Here is an 18,430-nt window from a genome sequence, read left to right as displayed (position 1 = left end):
CGTCCCATCCATATTATTTTCCCGAACCCATGGATCGAGTTTTGAAAACTCAACCTTTAAGCTTATAACCCCCACCCTCTCTTCTCATTTTCTCACATTTTCTCACTGCTTTCGTTCCCTCATTCTCCTCACTGCCTTTCCTCCTCACTGCCTTTCGACCTTTAAGATCAGCATCTCATTTTCTCCTCACTGCCTTCGTTCTCTCATTCTCATGCCTTCGGCCTCTCATTTTCTCACCGCCTTCAGCCTCTCATTTTCTCACCGCCTTCAGCAAATCTTCTTCTTCTCCCACATTCGTCCATTAAATTGTGAGGTTTGTATCTTTACTATACAAAATTTCATTTTTTTTAAAGAATTATACATTTTGTTCCTATTCTCATACTATTATATTTTTTTTCATAGTTTTTGTTGCTGTTTGGGAAACAAAGAACCAAAAAAATAAGTTAAATTTGTGAGTTTACTATTTATTTATTACTAGTTTTATTATATTTAGTAGATCTATCATGTTGAATTCAATAATATTTACATATTGATGTTAGTATTTCTTTTTTTATTAGTGTTAATCTTAGTAGTTATTATTAGTGTTAATCTTATGGTTGGGATGTTATACCAACATGTTAATCTTATTTATATTTTGTTTGTATTGAAGTATAGTTTATTGTTAGGTTTCTTATGATAACATTCGTCCATTAGATTGTGAGGTTTATACCTTTAATATTTTTAGTTTAATACAAAATTATTATGATTTTTTGAAATATATTTCTTATGATATTTGATTTTTCTAGTATTAACTTTGAAAATATAGTTTAAAATAGTTTGAAAAAGTTTAATTTAATTTAATTTTTTATTTTGAATTTGAAAAAATAGTTTTAAAAAGTTTAATGTGTTGTTATGTTTAAAAATAGTTATAAAAAGTTTAATTTATTGTTATGTTTAAAAAGTTGATGTTCATAAAACTTAAAAAGTTGATGTTTATAAATTAAAAACTTTAATATTTTTAGTTTAATACAAAATTATTGTGATTTTTTTTGTATAAATTTCTTATGATATTTGAAAAGTTTAATTTGTTGTTATGCTTAAAAATATTTATAAAAAGTTTAATTTATTGTTATGTTTAAGAAGTTGATTTTCATAAAACTTAAAAAGTTGATGTTTATAAATTAAAAAGTTCAATATTTTTAATTTAATACAAAATTATTGTGATTTTTTTAATATACTTCTTATAAAAAGTATAATACAAAATTATTGTGATTTTTTTAAAAAGTTTAATATTTTTAGTTTGATACAAAGTTTAATATTTATTTACCCACAAACTTCTTATATTTCCTATATATATTTCTTATTGTGATTTTTATTATGGTTTGTTTTTATTTAAGTTTGATAATTAGTATAACAATTAGTAACGTATTGTTTGTCTTTTTTTTTTTTAGAAAATGGTGCGCAAATGCTTGGGATTTTTGTTGTTTACAAATGGTAATATGATTGATGGTATTGATGAAGTTGACTATGACCAACCACCAAGTGGGAGTGGAATTGTATTTGAACAATTCATTGAAATGGCAAGCGTTCACCATTTCATGCTCGCATTTTATGGCCGTTTGCTCACATTTTAACCTGAACTATGAAGACTTTATTGAAGACTACTATAAATTATTAACGTATGCTGAATGTTACTCTCTTCAATTTCAACCTGTATCGCATAAAGATTACTGGATCACGCACCCTAATATGCCCATCTTACATCCTGATCCATCGTTGTTGAGAAAATATGGTAGACCAAAAAGTTCACGTTATCACAACGAGATGGATTCGACAGAACCAGTCACTCGACAACGATTGGATTTTGTAATCAGTTAGGCTATAATCGAAGGAAGTGTCCTTCGTAACTGAGACGGGCTCCAGATAGTTAGGAATTTAGAAATAAATATTTTTTTATTATATATTCATTTTATTGTATATTCAATTTTTTTATTATAATTTACTGTATATTCAATTTTTTTTATTGTAATCTATAAAATTATACATTATTCTTTTAATTCAGAAATAAATACTTCTTTTATCATGTATATTTAATTAAGTGTAGACACTTTTATTGTATATTCAATTTCTTTTATTATAATTTATTGTATATTCAATTTTTTATTATAATTTATTGTATATTCAATTTCTCTTAATAAAGTTGTACATTATTCTTTTAATTAAATTGTACATTATTCTTTTAATTAAGTTGTACATTATTTAATTGAGAAATAAATAATCTTTTTATCATGTATATTTAATTAAGTATACATACTTTTATTGTATATTCAATTTTTTTTTATTATAATTTATAAAGTTGTACATTATTTTTTTAATTAAGTTGTACATTATTCTTTTAATTAAGTTGTACATAAAATAAATATTTTTTTTTCTTTCAGATCATGGCTTTAAATCCAGGACCAGTTGATCCTATATTTTGTACGACCAGTCCATTCATCGATCATCTGTTGTATGGCGAGATCGTACTACTGGAGAAATATCTTGCAGGCGTCGAGAGGCAGTTCTCCAGCGCACTATCTCACTCCACCCTCGAATACTACCGCTACTGCGCATATCTGGATTCTATGGGTTGCTAGGTTGAGGTTTATTCAATTGGACTGGCATCTGATCACAGCCTTGGTTGAAAGATGGAGGCCTGAGACATATACATTTCATATGTCTGTTGGAGAGTGCACTATCACTTTACAAGACATTGAAGTGTTGTTGGGGTTATCTGTTGACGGTGAGCCGGTCACCGAAGTGATGTACGATGACTAGTCACAAGTTTGTCAACTGTACCTTGGTGTGACCCGACCTGTCGATAAAATTAAAGGATCGAGATTAAGTTTGATATGGTTATGAACACAATTCCGTGGGCTCGCAGATGATGCAGACAAGGAAACCGTCATAAGATATGCGTGAGCATATATACTACGAATGATGGGTGAAAGTTTGTTTTTTGACAAATCAAGTCATTTTGTTTACTTGATGTTCCTGCCACTATTAGCTAATCTCTATGATGCGGGGTGGTATTCGTGGGGTGGAGCATGTTTGGTATGGTTGTATAGACAATTATGAAAAGCAACAAGATCTGAGGTTCGTGAGATAGTTGAGCCTCTCATACTTTTGCAACTATGGGCTTGGGAGCGATTTCCAACAATGGCTCCACAGCTACAACATGTTAATATGCTTAATTAGCTCGACGAGCCTACGGTTCTCGGTATGTTATTTTAATTCAATTTAATTTTTATATCACTAATCTAGTTAATTTAGATTCTAAATTATCAATTTAAAAATTTAGGCAGAGAGACAAATTTTGTGTGACTAGGATAGCCACACATGTAGTCAGCCAATATAGATACATGTTTGATCTGCTTTAACCAGTTACATTACACTTAACCTAATTGAGTATTTTATACACATTTTTATTGTATTTGTCTTTAATGTTCTGCAATATAATATTTTGTGTTTCAGGTTATTTGGGTGTTGTACAAAATTATTATGCATACTTTGCCCAATTTCTATGAATGGTCAAAACATATGGCGGACGATGAGTCCTCTGATATGTTTTCACATTGGTGAGTGGCATCTTCCTGATAGGGTGATGAGACAATTTGGTTTTTAGTAGGATGTCCCATCGCCTTGTAATACTGAACCCCTACTGCATGATATCGACTTAATGACTGTAAATTGGTCCGAAAAAGTTGCACATTTTGTAGTGTGATGGCACCATCGTGCAAGGTTTATTGCAGTGGGGGTTTCTATTGAACAGTTTGACAGTGATATCACTCAAGACTACATTCATTGGTATAATAATATCACAAGGCGCTACGTCACTCGCCCGGGAGCAGTTGTGGTCATATGGTAAATGAATAAATATTATCTAATTATTTTTAATTTAAATTTATTTTAAATATTATCTAATTTTTTATAATTCATAGAGATCGAACAACAGTAGACTCCGTGATGTTGCAAATGATCCGAACCAGATTCTTGCTATATGTAGTGACAACTAAACCTATTGTTCCTCCACCAGCTCCTAGACGTAGAGGACCTGTACGGGAAGAGGATGAGTTTGATGAGGTTGCCCATAATGTGGAAGAGTTTCCCCCTGTGATGCAGACGCAACTGATTATGTTAGTCTGATGATGATGATGCCAGCATTTGATGATTCAGAGGCTGGTCCTTCGTCTTCATACATGCATGGACATGGTCGGACTCGTGGAGAGCATAGTGAATATTTATATCATGAAGCGCCTGCAGAGGTACCAGAGCAACATCAAGAAGAACTAGAGCAATCTCAAGTTTGAAGTCGACGACGACAGTCAGCTCGAAGTCGACGACGACCGCCTTGTGGGACACATAGATTTTTGTAATTATTTTTATATAAATGAGATATTTTAATTTATACTTTTTTATTTTTATGAGATATTATTTTTTTAATTTGTTCTTTTTAGAATTTAAATAAAATAACAAAATAATAAAATGTTTTTAGAAATTTTTTTTATAAAATGGAAAATTAAAAAAAGAAAATAAAGGTCGAATGTGGAAAATTCAACCTAGGAAGGTCGAATTTTCAACACTCGACGTATTAGTAAACAATTTATAAAATGGAAAATTATTAAAAAACAAAAAGGTAAAAGTTGAGTGTTGAAAATTCGACCTAAGTTGGTCGAATTTTTAACCGTCGACCTATTAAAAAAAACAATATTTTTGTAAATAGTTTCAAAACTAAAATATTTTTATAAATTGTTTTCAAAACTACTATATTATTTTAATTTTCCCACTTTACGAATTTAAAACTACGGCGAAATCGTTACTCTGAAAATTAAGTAGTTAACTTCAGGAAAAAATGGTTAACTAAAGGGAATAAGGACATCTAGTCCAACCAATCGTAGGCATGAGAAGAGGATAAGGTTGCAAAATTTCCCCACGTTTCTTTTGCTATATGTTGAAATAAAAGGAAATTTCAAAATTACAAAAAAGGACGTCAGTCAATTAATAACAATCGAAAAGACTCCACAACTCCACTATCTTTTACACCTAAATTTCACTTACCAAAGAGTTGATTGTGTGTCATTCCATGAGGCAATTAGATTGCCTGAGTGATTTGTTTAAAAAGAGATGAAATTTCTACTAAAAAGAGTATGATGCAACTTAGTTTTTGAGAAGAAATGTTCTCTCAAAGCAGTCACCAAAACAACTCTCCATTCTAATTTCTTCCTCAAATTACTTCTCATTTTGGATCCAACAATCCAATCTAAGATCAAAGAATAGTAAGAAAAATCTTGTGATGGTCTACAAGCTATTGGAGAGGAGATTTAAGTTGTAGATTGGAGCATTTCGTGGATTCTACTGTAACGACCTGACCCCCTTGGACTTAAATTAGGCCGTTACTAAATTATGGTGACATAAATGTTAATTAAATAAGATAACTTCAAAAGACTTTCATTAAATTCAAACATTAAAAACAACGGTAGGTTTTCAGACTTATTTATTATAAATCATAAATTATAACAAATAAGTCTGAAAATGAACATCAAAACTGAAGGTTAAGAAAAACATAAAAAGAAATCTAAATCTCATGAACGGAAGCATAAAACTAGTTCTAGTGGCTCGATCATGAATTCTGCTTGTTCATCACCGATGCATCTCTACCTTTACCTGAAACAACAAGAGAAAGAATTAGTATAAAATACTCAGTAAGTAACCCCACTACTGGGGTCAAGTTAGGCATCTATGTCCTCTAGATGCCTACCTCTGGTGGAACATATAAACTGTCCTTGTCCTCATGGGACACATACATATATGAAAAACTGAGTTCTATCATACTGTAGCTAAATATGCCCACTACCTTTGGTAATCCTGAAGGAAACACAATAACTGGTAAATCCAAAGGAAACACAAATTGGTGAATCCCGAAGGAGACACAATAACTGGTGAATCCCGAAGAAAACACAATAACTGGTGAATCTCGAAGGGAACACAATAACTGGTGAATCCCGAAGGAAACCCGAAGGAAACACAAACTAGTGAATCCCGAAGGAAACACAATAACTGGTGAATCCCGAAGAAAACACAATAACTAGTGAATCCCGAAGGGAACACAAACTTAATGGGCATTCTAACTAATCAGTAAAATCACTATCATAGGCTCGACACCATAATTATCACAATATGGTTCTATGACATACATATATGTCCTCTAACATCATGACTCTACAACATACACACATGCCTCAATATCCACAGATCACATACAACCTCATGAAATCAAATATCATCTCATGCTAGCATTCAAGTATCTATGTACACAAATACATCTTTCAGATCCTCAAGCAAGAACATACATCGGTTATACTAAACTATCAGTTCATCATGCTATCATTCTACCATGACAGTCATCCATCATGCTGTCATTCTACCATAACAGTCATCCATCATGCTAGAATACATCCAGTGCCTGGCCCGTGGATAATTCCAGTAGTAAGATTACTTACCTCGAAGTCAAATTCAGATATTAATCCAAGCTAATGATCTCCAAACAAATAAGTCCTGAATTGAGTCCTCTAACACAGGCATAATACTAAATTTTAGTCTTTGGAACCAGGACCCAAACAAACAAATTTAATCAAATGGTCACCAAATTACTTACACGAACGAAACTTGATCAACAAACACTCGCAGGATTTCGACTCCAAAAACTCCTCTTAGAATATTTTAAAACTCAATGGATGACGACGTAGAACCTTCAAAATACTTAAAATTAAACCATTCTTTTAGTCCAATAATCAATAGGTGGCCGACAACCAACAACAAGGATCACAACACTTACCAAACTACTTGCCGAACAAACTCGAATTCGCTGGACAACATGTTACGCGCTCTGAAGTACTCCAATCTTGGATCTAAATTCCAAATATAATCGGCATCAACCAAAAAGAAAACCAAAATTTAATGGGCAACCGAGAACCTTCTAAACTCAATCGTTCTTACCCAGAACTTACTGATCTTTACCAATTTTCTGCAAAACGAAAAATGGTCTCTAGCTTGATGGTCAATGCCTCAAAATTTTTAAATCTTGAATCTAAATTTCACGCCAAAGAGAGGTTACTAATTTAACCCAAAATCAAATGAGTGAATTTCACCTCCCAAATTATAAAGAAAAATAAGTCTTACTCAAGGTTTTTCTCAAGATTTCGACAAAGATCGGGCAGTGGCGGTTGATGGCGCGTTGGCTCATGGCTACCATAGATAGACAGCGGGTGTTGCTTTGGACGGCATAATTTGTTTAGGTTAGCAGCTGGTCGTGAGGGTCTTGCATGAGGAAGGTTTGCGAGAGTGAGAGAGAAGGGAAATTTCTAGTTTTATAGATTTTATTCAGCAGCGATTATGAACAAACCAGAATTTCAAACAACGATCCAATCGTTCAAAATGAAATTTTATATGTCTCAAATAGACTGGCTAAATTTGAGTACGATCTAACGGTTCAAACTCCGAAAATCGACAATTTTGTGGAAGCTATCGCTAAAAAATCGAATTGCTTTCTCCCAATTTTTGGCCTCGTTTCACTTTCATTTAATTTCCAAAGAAAATCTCAATTCTTTTATTTTTTCCAATTGAAAAGTCACAATATCTCCAAAATCTCTAAAGATTCTATTAAATTTATAAATCAATTTAACTTTTCAAATTATCTTAATTTAGAGGGCATAAGATCTATCAATTTGATACAAATTAAATTCTTCCAAATAATTAAATCAATTCAAAACCACATGAAATTAATTATCTCTTTTAATTTTTTTTAAGTTGGCCCTAAAATCCAAAATCAAAAGGAAAAAAAATTCAATATTTTCAAGATAATTACTTCGAATATCTAATCAATTAAATTCAATTTAACCAATAAAAGTTTTTCAATTATTTCAATTTAATCCCAATTTTTCAAATGTAAGGGAAATTTAAACTCAATAATTTTAGATAATTAACTTAAATTTTCCTGAAATTTGGGATGTTACATCTACAAAGGTTGTTTTTCTAAAAAACCTATACTTTTACTTTGAACTTGCATGCTTTAGATCTAAAATGGATGTAGTTAGAGTGTTCAAGATCCTAATTGCTTCCGCACATGTAGAATATCAACACTATCAAGGACGTAGTACTAGTGGTATGGTGTCCTACACTTCTACCTCTTCTCAATCTCAGTTAGTAATACACGTAAAAGTCTGCCAATTAATAAAAGGAAATAAAAGTTAATAAAATATGTGAAGAGAGACCTCCAATTTTCAATAAATTAGAGGTAATTGAAATGCTGATTTGAGTTATAAAATCTAAAATTGATATGTTAAGGCTAAGATATCACAATTGAGCCAATCTATGAAGCATAGACACAGATATGGTTACACGATACGGATATACAATCGCATATGGCGATTCGTCAATTTCTATAAAACTAAAATAAGGATATGTCATTTTTTATATATATTTTTAATATATATATTTCTAAAACAGGGGGATATCGATACATTGAAGATACAGTGTTTTTTCTTAAAAAAATCTAGAATATAGATAAATTTAGCGTACAAGTTAATACAATAGCACAAAATAGAATACAAAAACTGAAATACAATACACAAAAAGCAACATCTAAGACGTTGAAGTACAATAGTTAATAAAATGCAATATAAAAGTGACTCATATTACAAATAAGAATGAGAATATTAGACGGAGAAGTATGAAAATAAACGAAGAACTTCTTCATTGAATTCACTACAAGAAATCGACTTCTCCCGACATCATAATTCACCGGAAAAGGGTTGAAAATGCGTCGAAAGAGCCTCTCCTAACGAATAATGGATTGTCGGGAGTTTGGTTGGAAAAAATCTGTGGGGAGAGGAACTCCTGATGCAGTAAAATATGTCTTTTCATTAGTTGAAAATTGTCTTTTAAATATTTTTAATTTTTAATTTGTAATTTTTTTTATATTTTATCTGAATAACTCATAAAACATAATTAACCAACTTAAACAGATTTACATAATAAATAAAACAAAGGAAACGAAGTCCATACTATAATAAATAAATGAAAAATTACAATATCCTACAATAAAACAAAGTCGATACTAAATAAAAGAATTTTTTTTCACAAATACATAAAAGAAATAAAATGAAAACAACGTCAATAAATACAAAAAAGAAAACAACATCTGGAACATAGCATCTTGAACAATCGTCCAACTTCATCTCCGAACAACATCCTACAATAAAACAAAAACATCCAAATGTTATCATCTTTAAACATCCAACGCACGTTCAAATTTCATAAACAAAACATCCACAAATGTCATATTCATCCAACCAAATTTCATAAATAAACAAGAACACAGTAGAACTTCATAATCGTCCAACCAAACTTCATAAATTTCATAAACAAGAATGAACACACATAAAACTCAAACTTTCTCCCCAAAACAATTTAAACCAATCTCAACCCACCCCCCACAACACATTAGAACTTCATAAACATTACACACAAAAACTCCAAGTTCAACGACAAAACGAGTATAATCAAACTCTACCCACCCCCCACGACAAACATGAAACCTCCCGAACATCAAACAACACACAAAAACCTACAAATTCAACTCCAAAACGATTACAACTAAACTCTACGCACCCACACAATATTACCCTCTATACTATCTACTTCAACATTCTGTATTGAATGAGTTGTATGACTTTCAAAACCTCTAGATAAGTTTACTAGCTCCCCATAATACACTCATTCACAGTATGAGGAAGATATTCCATATGTTAATAGATGTCGTTCCACGATATCTATTTTTTCTCAAATTGAATTCATACAATTCTTGCATGGATATCTTATTCGTCCGGAATCATTAACATGAAACTTTGTCATATCTAAAAACTAGAATACTCCTTCTCTATACTCCACTGATAACTTATTCCTTAGTTTAATCTATTCTTTATTGTAATTCAAAACAATAATCTGGATTAGAGAACAAAGTACAAAGTCTTTATTAAGCATGAATTTTGATTAATTTAATAAACAATTCTAAGTTTGTTCGGAGAATTTAAAATTTTAAATAATTTCTAATAGGTGAATTGACTTTTTTGCCCCCAATGTTATTGATTTTTTTTGCCCCTAAACTAAGTCCAAAATTAAGTAAATTGTAACATCCATAATCCACCAAATTGCATAAATTGTAACATCCATAATCCACAATTCACAATAATCCACCAAATTGCAAAAATTATAGCATCTATTATAGTAAATTATGTAATCCATAACCTTAAGAATCAAAAGGAAAAAAAAAAAACTCAATTCACAATAACATCCACAATCCACAATTCATAATTCTCATTAGATTACCAACATGCTAGAAATTAAACATTAGCAACATTAATTACCAACATTACAAACATGCTAGAAATTAAATATTACCAACATTACCAACATGCTAGAAATTAAAAACAATGGCTTAAATTAATATACAAAATAAGAGAAAATAAATGAGATGGATGTGCATGAACCTTGTTGAAAGCTTGAAAATAAACAACAAACTCGCAAGCAATGAAGGGGGAAGGCAGCGACGAACGACAAGGTGAAGGAGGAAGGAGAAGGCGGCGACGCGAAGGGAAAAGGGCAGGCGGCGGCGGGGGCGTAAAGGGAAGAAGGAAAATGGGACGGCGGGCATGAAGGGGGGCGGGAGGGTGGGTGAGGATTTTAATATAGAGGAGAAGGGGTAAAAATGAAGAAGAAGGGAAACCAAATCCGATAGGTAGCTTAAGGCATCGGGAGTTCCTTAGGAATTCCCGACAAGTAGCTTAAGGCATCGGGAGTTCCTTAGGAACTCCCGACGGTCCTTTACGGTGTCGGGAGACACCCTGTCTCTCAATGACCGATTTAGTTATTGGGGGAGCTCATTTTTCTTGTAATGATTGTTGAAGATATCCAACTGGTTTATATTTTGGTGGACTTTGTGGGGACTCAAATGTAAAGATGAAAATGAGATGATTCTAGGGTTTGGTCTTTTATTTATTTAAAAAAATAAATGGACTTTTATTTTTATTTTTTCTTTCTTTGTAGATGAAAAAACTAATGGGAAAGAGAGAAAAAGTTGTTGGGTGAAGGTAAAAGTGAAAATGCTGAAAGAGAATGGCCACATCACTAATCTTTAAAGATTATATAGATTATTGACAACAGAGACTAAAGTAGACATGTTTTAAAAGTTTAGAAACCCTGTGTGTGTGGAGACCACTAATTTATTTGAAAGGTAGATGCTATGAAGCACACATACTTCATGTAAGGCAAAGAATCCGTATTAGACATGTATTGGATATCGATACTTCCAGATACTTCTCAGATACGTATCTGACACACGATTTGACGTATTTTTATTTTTAGATACTTTCCAGATACGTATCTGACACGCGATTTGACATATCTATTTCTATGCGTACTTTTTTTTAAGAAAAAAGACAAGTAACTCATCTAATCTTTCATAATCTAAAATTAGGTAACCTATTTAAAAAGCTCACTACTTGAGTCCGAAACTAAAAGAAAAAAAAAATAACGGACCAATCCCTATACTAGAATCATCTAATCTCCATCTTCACATTTGAGTCCCTACAAGTCCACCAAAATATAAACCATTTGGATATCTTTAGCAATAAGTTCTACGTTTATCTTCATACTTCTCTCTCTAATATTCATGTTCTTCTTCTTTACAATATGAGTCACTTTTTTTATTGCATTTTATTAACTATTGTACTTCAACATCTTAGATATTGCTTTTTTTTGTATTGTATTTCAGTGTTTGTATTCTATTTTGTGCTATTGTTATTAACTTGTATGCTAAATTTCCTAGTTTTTTTTAAGAAAAAAATGTATCTTCAACATATCAGTATTCTCGTTTTTTAGAAATATATATATTTAAAAAAATATAAAAAAAATGACGCATCCTTAGACGTATCTATATCTTAGTTTTTTAAAAATTGACGAATCGCCGTATCCGATCGTATCTGTATCGTGTAGCTGTATCTGTGTCTGTGCTTCATAGGGTAGATGTGTCTTTCTACATATCTTATCTTATTAATTATTTGCATTTATTATTGACAAGTCTATTTCATCTGCTATATTAATTGACGTTGAAAAGACTGAAGAGGTTGAAGTGTAGGACTTTGTCACCATTACCACCTCTTGGGCTCTATTGACACCCATTAGTGTCCTATGAACGATGATATTTTTTATGTGAGTTCTTCAAAAATTAAAAGAAAAAACATGTAATAGGTCAACATTGATCTATCTTCTCTGGTCACTCTCGTTTTTCAGTTCTTGGTTTTTTTCCTTCTTCATCTTTTTTAGCTTCTCTCCTTCGCCACAGCCGCTTCATTTTGGCCAGTCAAGAATTTGCCTAGATTCTTAGGTTCTCTTCCATTCAAACTCGAAACTGGGTTAGTTTTACCCTTTCTTCTTTCTCATTCTTCATTATACTTTTCAAAAACAAAACCAGCTTTTAATAATTAACCTATACCTCTTATAAAGCCTATGTGATAAAGGATTCAAAATCTCATCTCACATTGAAAAGATGGAGACATCTTATATGCTATGTTGGTTGAAGCCAAATTCCAAGCTGATAGGGATAACGACCTTTTGTTGTACCAGAATAGCCTTAAACTTTTTCCTCCATAACCCGAAATCACCTTTCCCATCAAATTTAACAACTTCGAACCGTGTAGACATCGAAACCATCCGTCAAATTAATTCAAAAAAAAAACTTGAATAAAGAATATATCAGCACACACTACCGCACAACCTCTTTGGATCAACTGGAGCTCTGATACCACTTGTGAGAGTTTGTGAACCTAACTTAGATGGCCATACAGGACGCAAACAATCAGCAGAAATAAAATGAAAACAGTAAAGAACACCAAGATATATAGTGGTTTGACCAGTTTGGTCTACATCCACTTTGAGAACCAGCTTGAATTAATTTATTAATGAGCAATAAAGGAATTTTATAAATTACAGATAATCAACAAATTCACCAATCTGTAATTTCAGTATCCACTGATACCGAGAGAGATCTGCACACAACGTTGCCTCTAACCACTGAGAACAACCCGCTGCAAAACAACCCAAATAAATGTGCTACTCGCCTCTGACCAGAAACAGCCTCCACGGCGAACTTCTCAGATCAGACCACGACACCCGACCTCGGCACCCACCAGAATGGAACTGATTTAAACCAGTCGAGAACCAACCGCTGAAATACGCGAGAACCGACCGCTGACTGAAACCACCCGACCAGCGGATGCACGCCAACTAAACCACCCACGGTCAAAAGAAATCAGAACCGGTCGCTGACTGAAACGACCTGAGCACGTTGTAGATGCACGCCAACTGAACCACCTACAGTTGGACGAAATCCGAACTCCAATCTTCATCCTAGGTGGCTCCAAACTCCAATCTTCGTCCCAGGCGGCTTCTCATTCTTCAGACGACTGCTGCTGCACCGAAATCACCCAGGCAGCTCCCTCTCTCCAGCTTTGCGACTTTCAGCCCTATTTTTGGAGAAGAAAGGGATATTACAAAAATGCCACTGCTCATTATTTACAAGAATACCATTGGGTCTTTAAATTTCCAAAAAACCCAATAAAACCCACTTAAATACCTTGTTATTTTCTACAAATCTCCCTCATAACAAGAATATTTAGGTGTCAAGCTGATTCTCCAATCTTTCTATCATCCAGATTTAATATTCAGCCCATCTAATAGGTATTTGAACCTATGGGCTGGAAGAACCTTAGTTAACATATCTGACAAATTCTCAACTGTATGAACCTTGACCAGTTCAACATCTTTCTGGGCCACAACTTCTCTGATAAAATGAAATTTGATATCGATATGCTTAGACCGTTCGTGATGAGATGGATTCTTCAGAAGATGAATAGCACTTTGGCTATCACAACGGACGATAGGAATGAACTCCTGCGACAACAACTCACCAACTATTCTTTTCAACCACACTGCCTCTTTCACAGCTTCACCCACTGAAATATACTCTGACTCAGTAGTAGACAAGGCAACAACTGATTGTAGAGCAACCTTCCAACTGACCACATTACCAAACAAACGAAAAATGTGACCTGATAGTGACCTTCTTTTGTCAAGGTCTGCAGCATAATCTGCATCTATGAAGCCTTCCAACAATGCTGATTTATCACAATCCCTGCTAAAACACAATGATATACTGGCACTACCTTTCAAATATCGAAGCACCCATTTAACTGCATTATAATGCTCCTTCCCAGGATTTGACATAAACCTACTTATCATACTTATAGTATATCCCAAGTCAAGCCTAGTATAAATCATTAAATACATAATACTTCCAACAGCATTACAATAGGGAATATTAGCAATCTCTAACCTTTCTTATTCAGTAACAGGACATTGAGATGAAGAAAGCCTAAAATGAGATGCTAAGGGTGTCGAAACTGCCTTACAACCAGACATATTATACTTCTCAAGCAGTTTATGCACATAACTCTCCTGCGAAATGGTTAACAAACTTTCTCCCTATCTCTTTTCACATCCATGCCTAGGATCCTTTTCAGTTCACCTAAATCTTTCATCTCAAATTCACTACTCAATCGTTTCTTGAGATCACAGATTTCAGAATAATCCTTAGATACCAAAATCATATCATCTACATACAGAAGTAGATAAGTATATGTACCTTTCTGAGATATTTTCCAGTACATGCAGCCATCATAAGAGCTCCTGTGAAACCCCTGCTTCAGAATAAAGGTGTCAAACCTGATATACCATTTTCTCGGCGATTGCTTCAGTCCATAGATGGACCTAGACGACAAACCATGTCTTCCTTTCCTTTCACCTCATAGCCCTTAGGTTGAGCCATGTAGATCACTTCCTCCAATTCACCATGAAGGAAAGCTGTGGTAACATCCATCTGTTCAACAAATAATCAAAGTGAACAGCAATAGATAAAATTAATCGAATGGACGAATGCCTCACCACCGGAAAGAAAATCTCATGAAAGTTAACTTCCTCCTTTTGAGTGTAGTCCTTGGCTACCAGTCTAGCCTTATACCTAGGCTTGTGTCACCTCCTGTACCTAGCTTGATTTTATAAATCCACTTTGACTGAATGAGTTTCTGATTAGGAGGCTTTAGAACTAATGACCATGTCTGATTCTTTTGCAACGAGAACAACTCTGCTTCCATAGCATCATTCCACTATTCCTTCGAATCAGATACAATAGCCTCCTCAAAAGTAAGAGGCTCTGCTTCAATACTATCAGCTGCACAAGTAAGAGCATAAGCAACTAAATTAGCATAACCATACCTCGTAGGAGCTTGCCTCACCCGCTGAAGCCTGTCACGTGTAAGCTGATAGTTCTGTAGATCACTGCCACTTGAGCTTTCTTCACCAAAAGCTCCCTCATCAATCAAAGTTCTCTGCAGTTGAGGTTGTCTACCATCAGAACTGAATGACTGATCACTGGAATCACCTGAACTAATTGATGGTTGTGCTTTAGAATCAATTCTAACCTCTGCCTCAACCTGATCAACTGTCTGCTGTTTCTGCTGCTCTTTGACACAAAATGGCATCTCTGTTTCATTAAAGGTCACATCTTTGCTGATAATGCATTTATTTGTGTCCTCTTCCAAGCACCAAAGTTTATGTCCTTTAACACCCTGAGGATAGCCAATAAACATACATTTCAGTGCCTTCTTGTTCAACTTCCCTTCCTTAACATGAGCATAAGCTGAACATCAAACACTCTGAGATGATCCAAGCTTGGAGCTTTTTCTATCCATATCTCCTGAGGAGTCTTTAGGCCTAAAGCGGAAGATGGACTCCTATTAATAAGATAACAAGCTATTTGGGCAGCTTCCCCCCAAAATTTCAAGGGTAATGAAGCATTTGTCAAGAGACATCTTGTACGCTCCAGAATTGTTCTGTTGAACCTCTCAGCTAAACCATTCTGCTGAGGAGTGTACGTAACAGTGAAATGCCTCGTAATTCCCTCAGATTTGCAAAACTTATAAAATTTTTGATTCACAAATTCTAAACCATTGTTTGTCCTCAAATATTTTACCTTCCTGCCTGTCTGGTTCTCAACCTGCTTTTTCCATTCAAGAAATTTCCCAAAAGCTTCATCTTTTTGTTTTAGTAGATACATCCACACCTTTCTTGAAAAATCATCAATAATTGACATAAAGTATCTCGAATCTCCCATAGAAGGTACCTTTGTAGGACCCCACAAAATCTGAATGAATATAATCTAAAATCCCTTTAGTAGAATGCTTCCCTTTCCCAAACTTCACTCTGGTAGACTTTCCCATTATGCAATGTTCACAAAATGGGAGTTCAATGTCTTTAACTCCTCCAAGCATGTGAAAGAGCTTGTAGACCTCTTTCACTCACATGAGCTAATCAATTATGCCATAACATAGATTTATCTGTTTCTTTCCCAGATGCAATAGCAGCACTACCTGAAACTGCAGTACCTTCCAACACATAAAGACCATTCCTCAAGGTCCCCTTCAGCTTGACCAAAGAATCTTTGATAACCTTCAAAACTCCATTCTCAGATTTATAAGAGTAACTTGCTCTATCTAATTCGCCCAGAGAAATTAGATTTCGTTTGAGTTCTGGAACATACCTTACATTTGTAAGAATTCTGATCATACCATCATGTGTTGCAATTCTAACTGACCCAATTCCTTTTACATTACAAACACCATTATCACCAAGCAGAACTGATCCCCCATCATTTTCCTGAAAGTCAATCAAGAAATCCTGATTAGGAGTCATGTGAAACATGCACCCTGAATCCATGATCCAAGCATTCTGAATATCCCTGCTGGACACCATCAAAACCTCTGCTGAATCATACCCATCAGAAATATTTGCTGCACTAGAATCCCCTGTATGCTTGCTATTTGATGCATCCTTGCTCTTATTCAAAGGGCAATTCTTTCTCAAGTGTCCTTCTTTATGACATAGGAAATACTTTTTGCTTTTCCCCTTTGATTTCGACCTGGATCTCGACTCTTTTCCTTTTCCGTTCTTTTTCTCATTTCTGCCTCTGGCCATGAGTAATTCTCCATCCTTGTGTTCCTTTTTAATCTCGAGATTTCTCATTCTCAAAGCATCCAACACTATATCCATGGACAATGAATCCCGTCCATATTTAATAGCTGCCTTAACTTCTCGATACGATTCTGGCAAATAATTCAGAAGAATAACTGCTTGATTTTCATCCGACATCTTCTCACCGATGTTATTGAGATCAACTATAATCTTCTGGAATTCATCTAGGTTCTCTTCTAAGCCTTTACTTGAGTCCATCTTATATCCAAAGAATTTTTCCTTTAGATATAATTTATTTGGCAAGGACTTGGTCAAATAAAGACTTTCTAATTTCTTCCACAACTCCGCTGTTGTATTGGGAATGCTAATTATAGATTTTAAACATTATAGTGTTTTTTAATCAAATTACAAAAACATTAATAATAGTAGGTGCTTTTAGAAAACAAGTCAAATGCTAATTATAGATCAGATGATAAAAGTATTTTAATTTGGAGGACATGACTTAGATTTTTGAAAACATTAATAATAGGTGCTTTTAATAAAAAAAAATATATATATATAGATCATATCATAAAAGTAGTGCTTAAAAATGTAAATACCAAAAAGAAAAAAAAAAGTCAAATGCTAATTTTGTTCCTTTTTAACAATGGGATAGGTATGTGGGCGTGGGAGATTCGGAAGAAGTTCAATTATTTTATTACTTTGTGAAGTCCTAAGGAGATCCCCAAACGGATCCCTTAGTGGCTTGGTTCATCGGAAGCCCTGGTTGCTCGTCTTTCTTTGGAGTCTTCTATGGAATTGGTTAACCTCCATTTTTATTTTATGTTTTTTCATTTGCATAAACATTTTCAATAATTATTTGATAATTATTATATACAGTTGTTTTCAAATATAACAAAATGAGCAAATTTATTTATAAATATAATAAAATATCATTGTCTATCAGTGTTTATATCTATCAACGTAAAATAGACATATGTTAGTGTCTATCATTGATAGATAGTAACATTTTACTATATTTATAAATATTTTTAACAGTTTTGTCAATTAAAATAATTACCCTACTGTATATTTCTCAAAAGAAAATTATTAACTAGACATTTGTTTATATAGAAGATAGAAAAGTTATTATTGAATTCACAACACCTACCTTCATATTTCTATCTTGGTGCAATTCATCAATGGCAGTCTGCAAACTTTTGAATCACTTTAACCTGTCAATTAAATTTAAGATAATTCATTACCAAGGTAGATTTTTCTTTAGAGAATG

This window comes from Benincasa hispida, chromosome 9, assembly GCF_027475165.1.
Source record: "Benincasa hispida cultivar pf3 chromosome 9, pf3_genome.v1.1, whole genome shotgun sequence".
NCBI lineage: Eukaryota > Viridiplantae > Streptophyta > Magnoliopsida > Cucurbitales > Cucurbitaceae > Benincasa > Benincasa hispida.
This window is presented reverse-complemented; position numbering follows the sequence as displayed.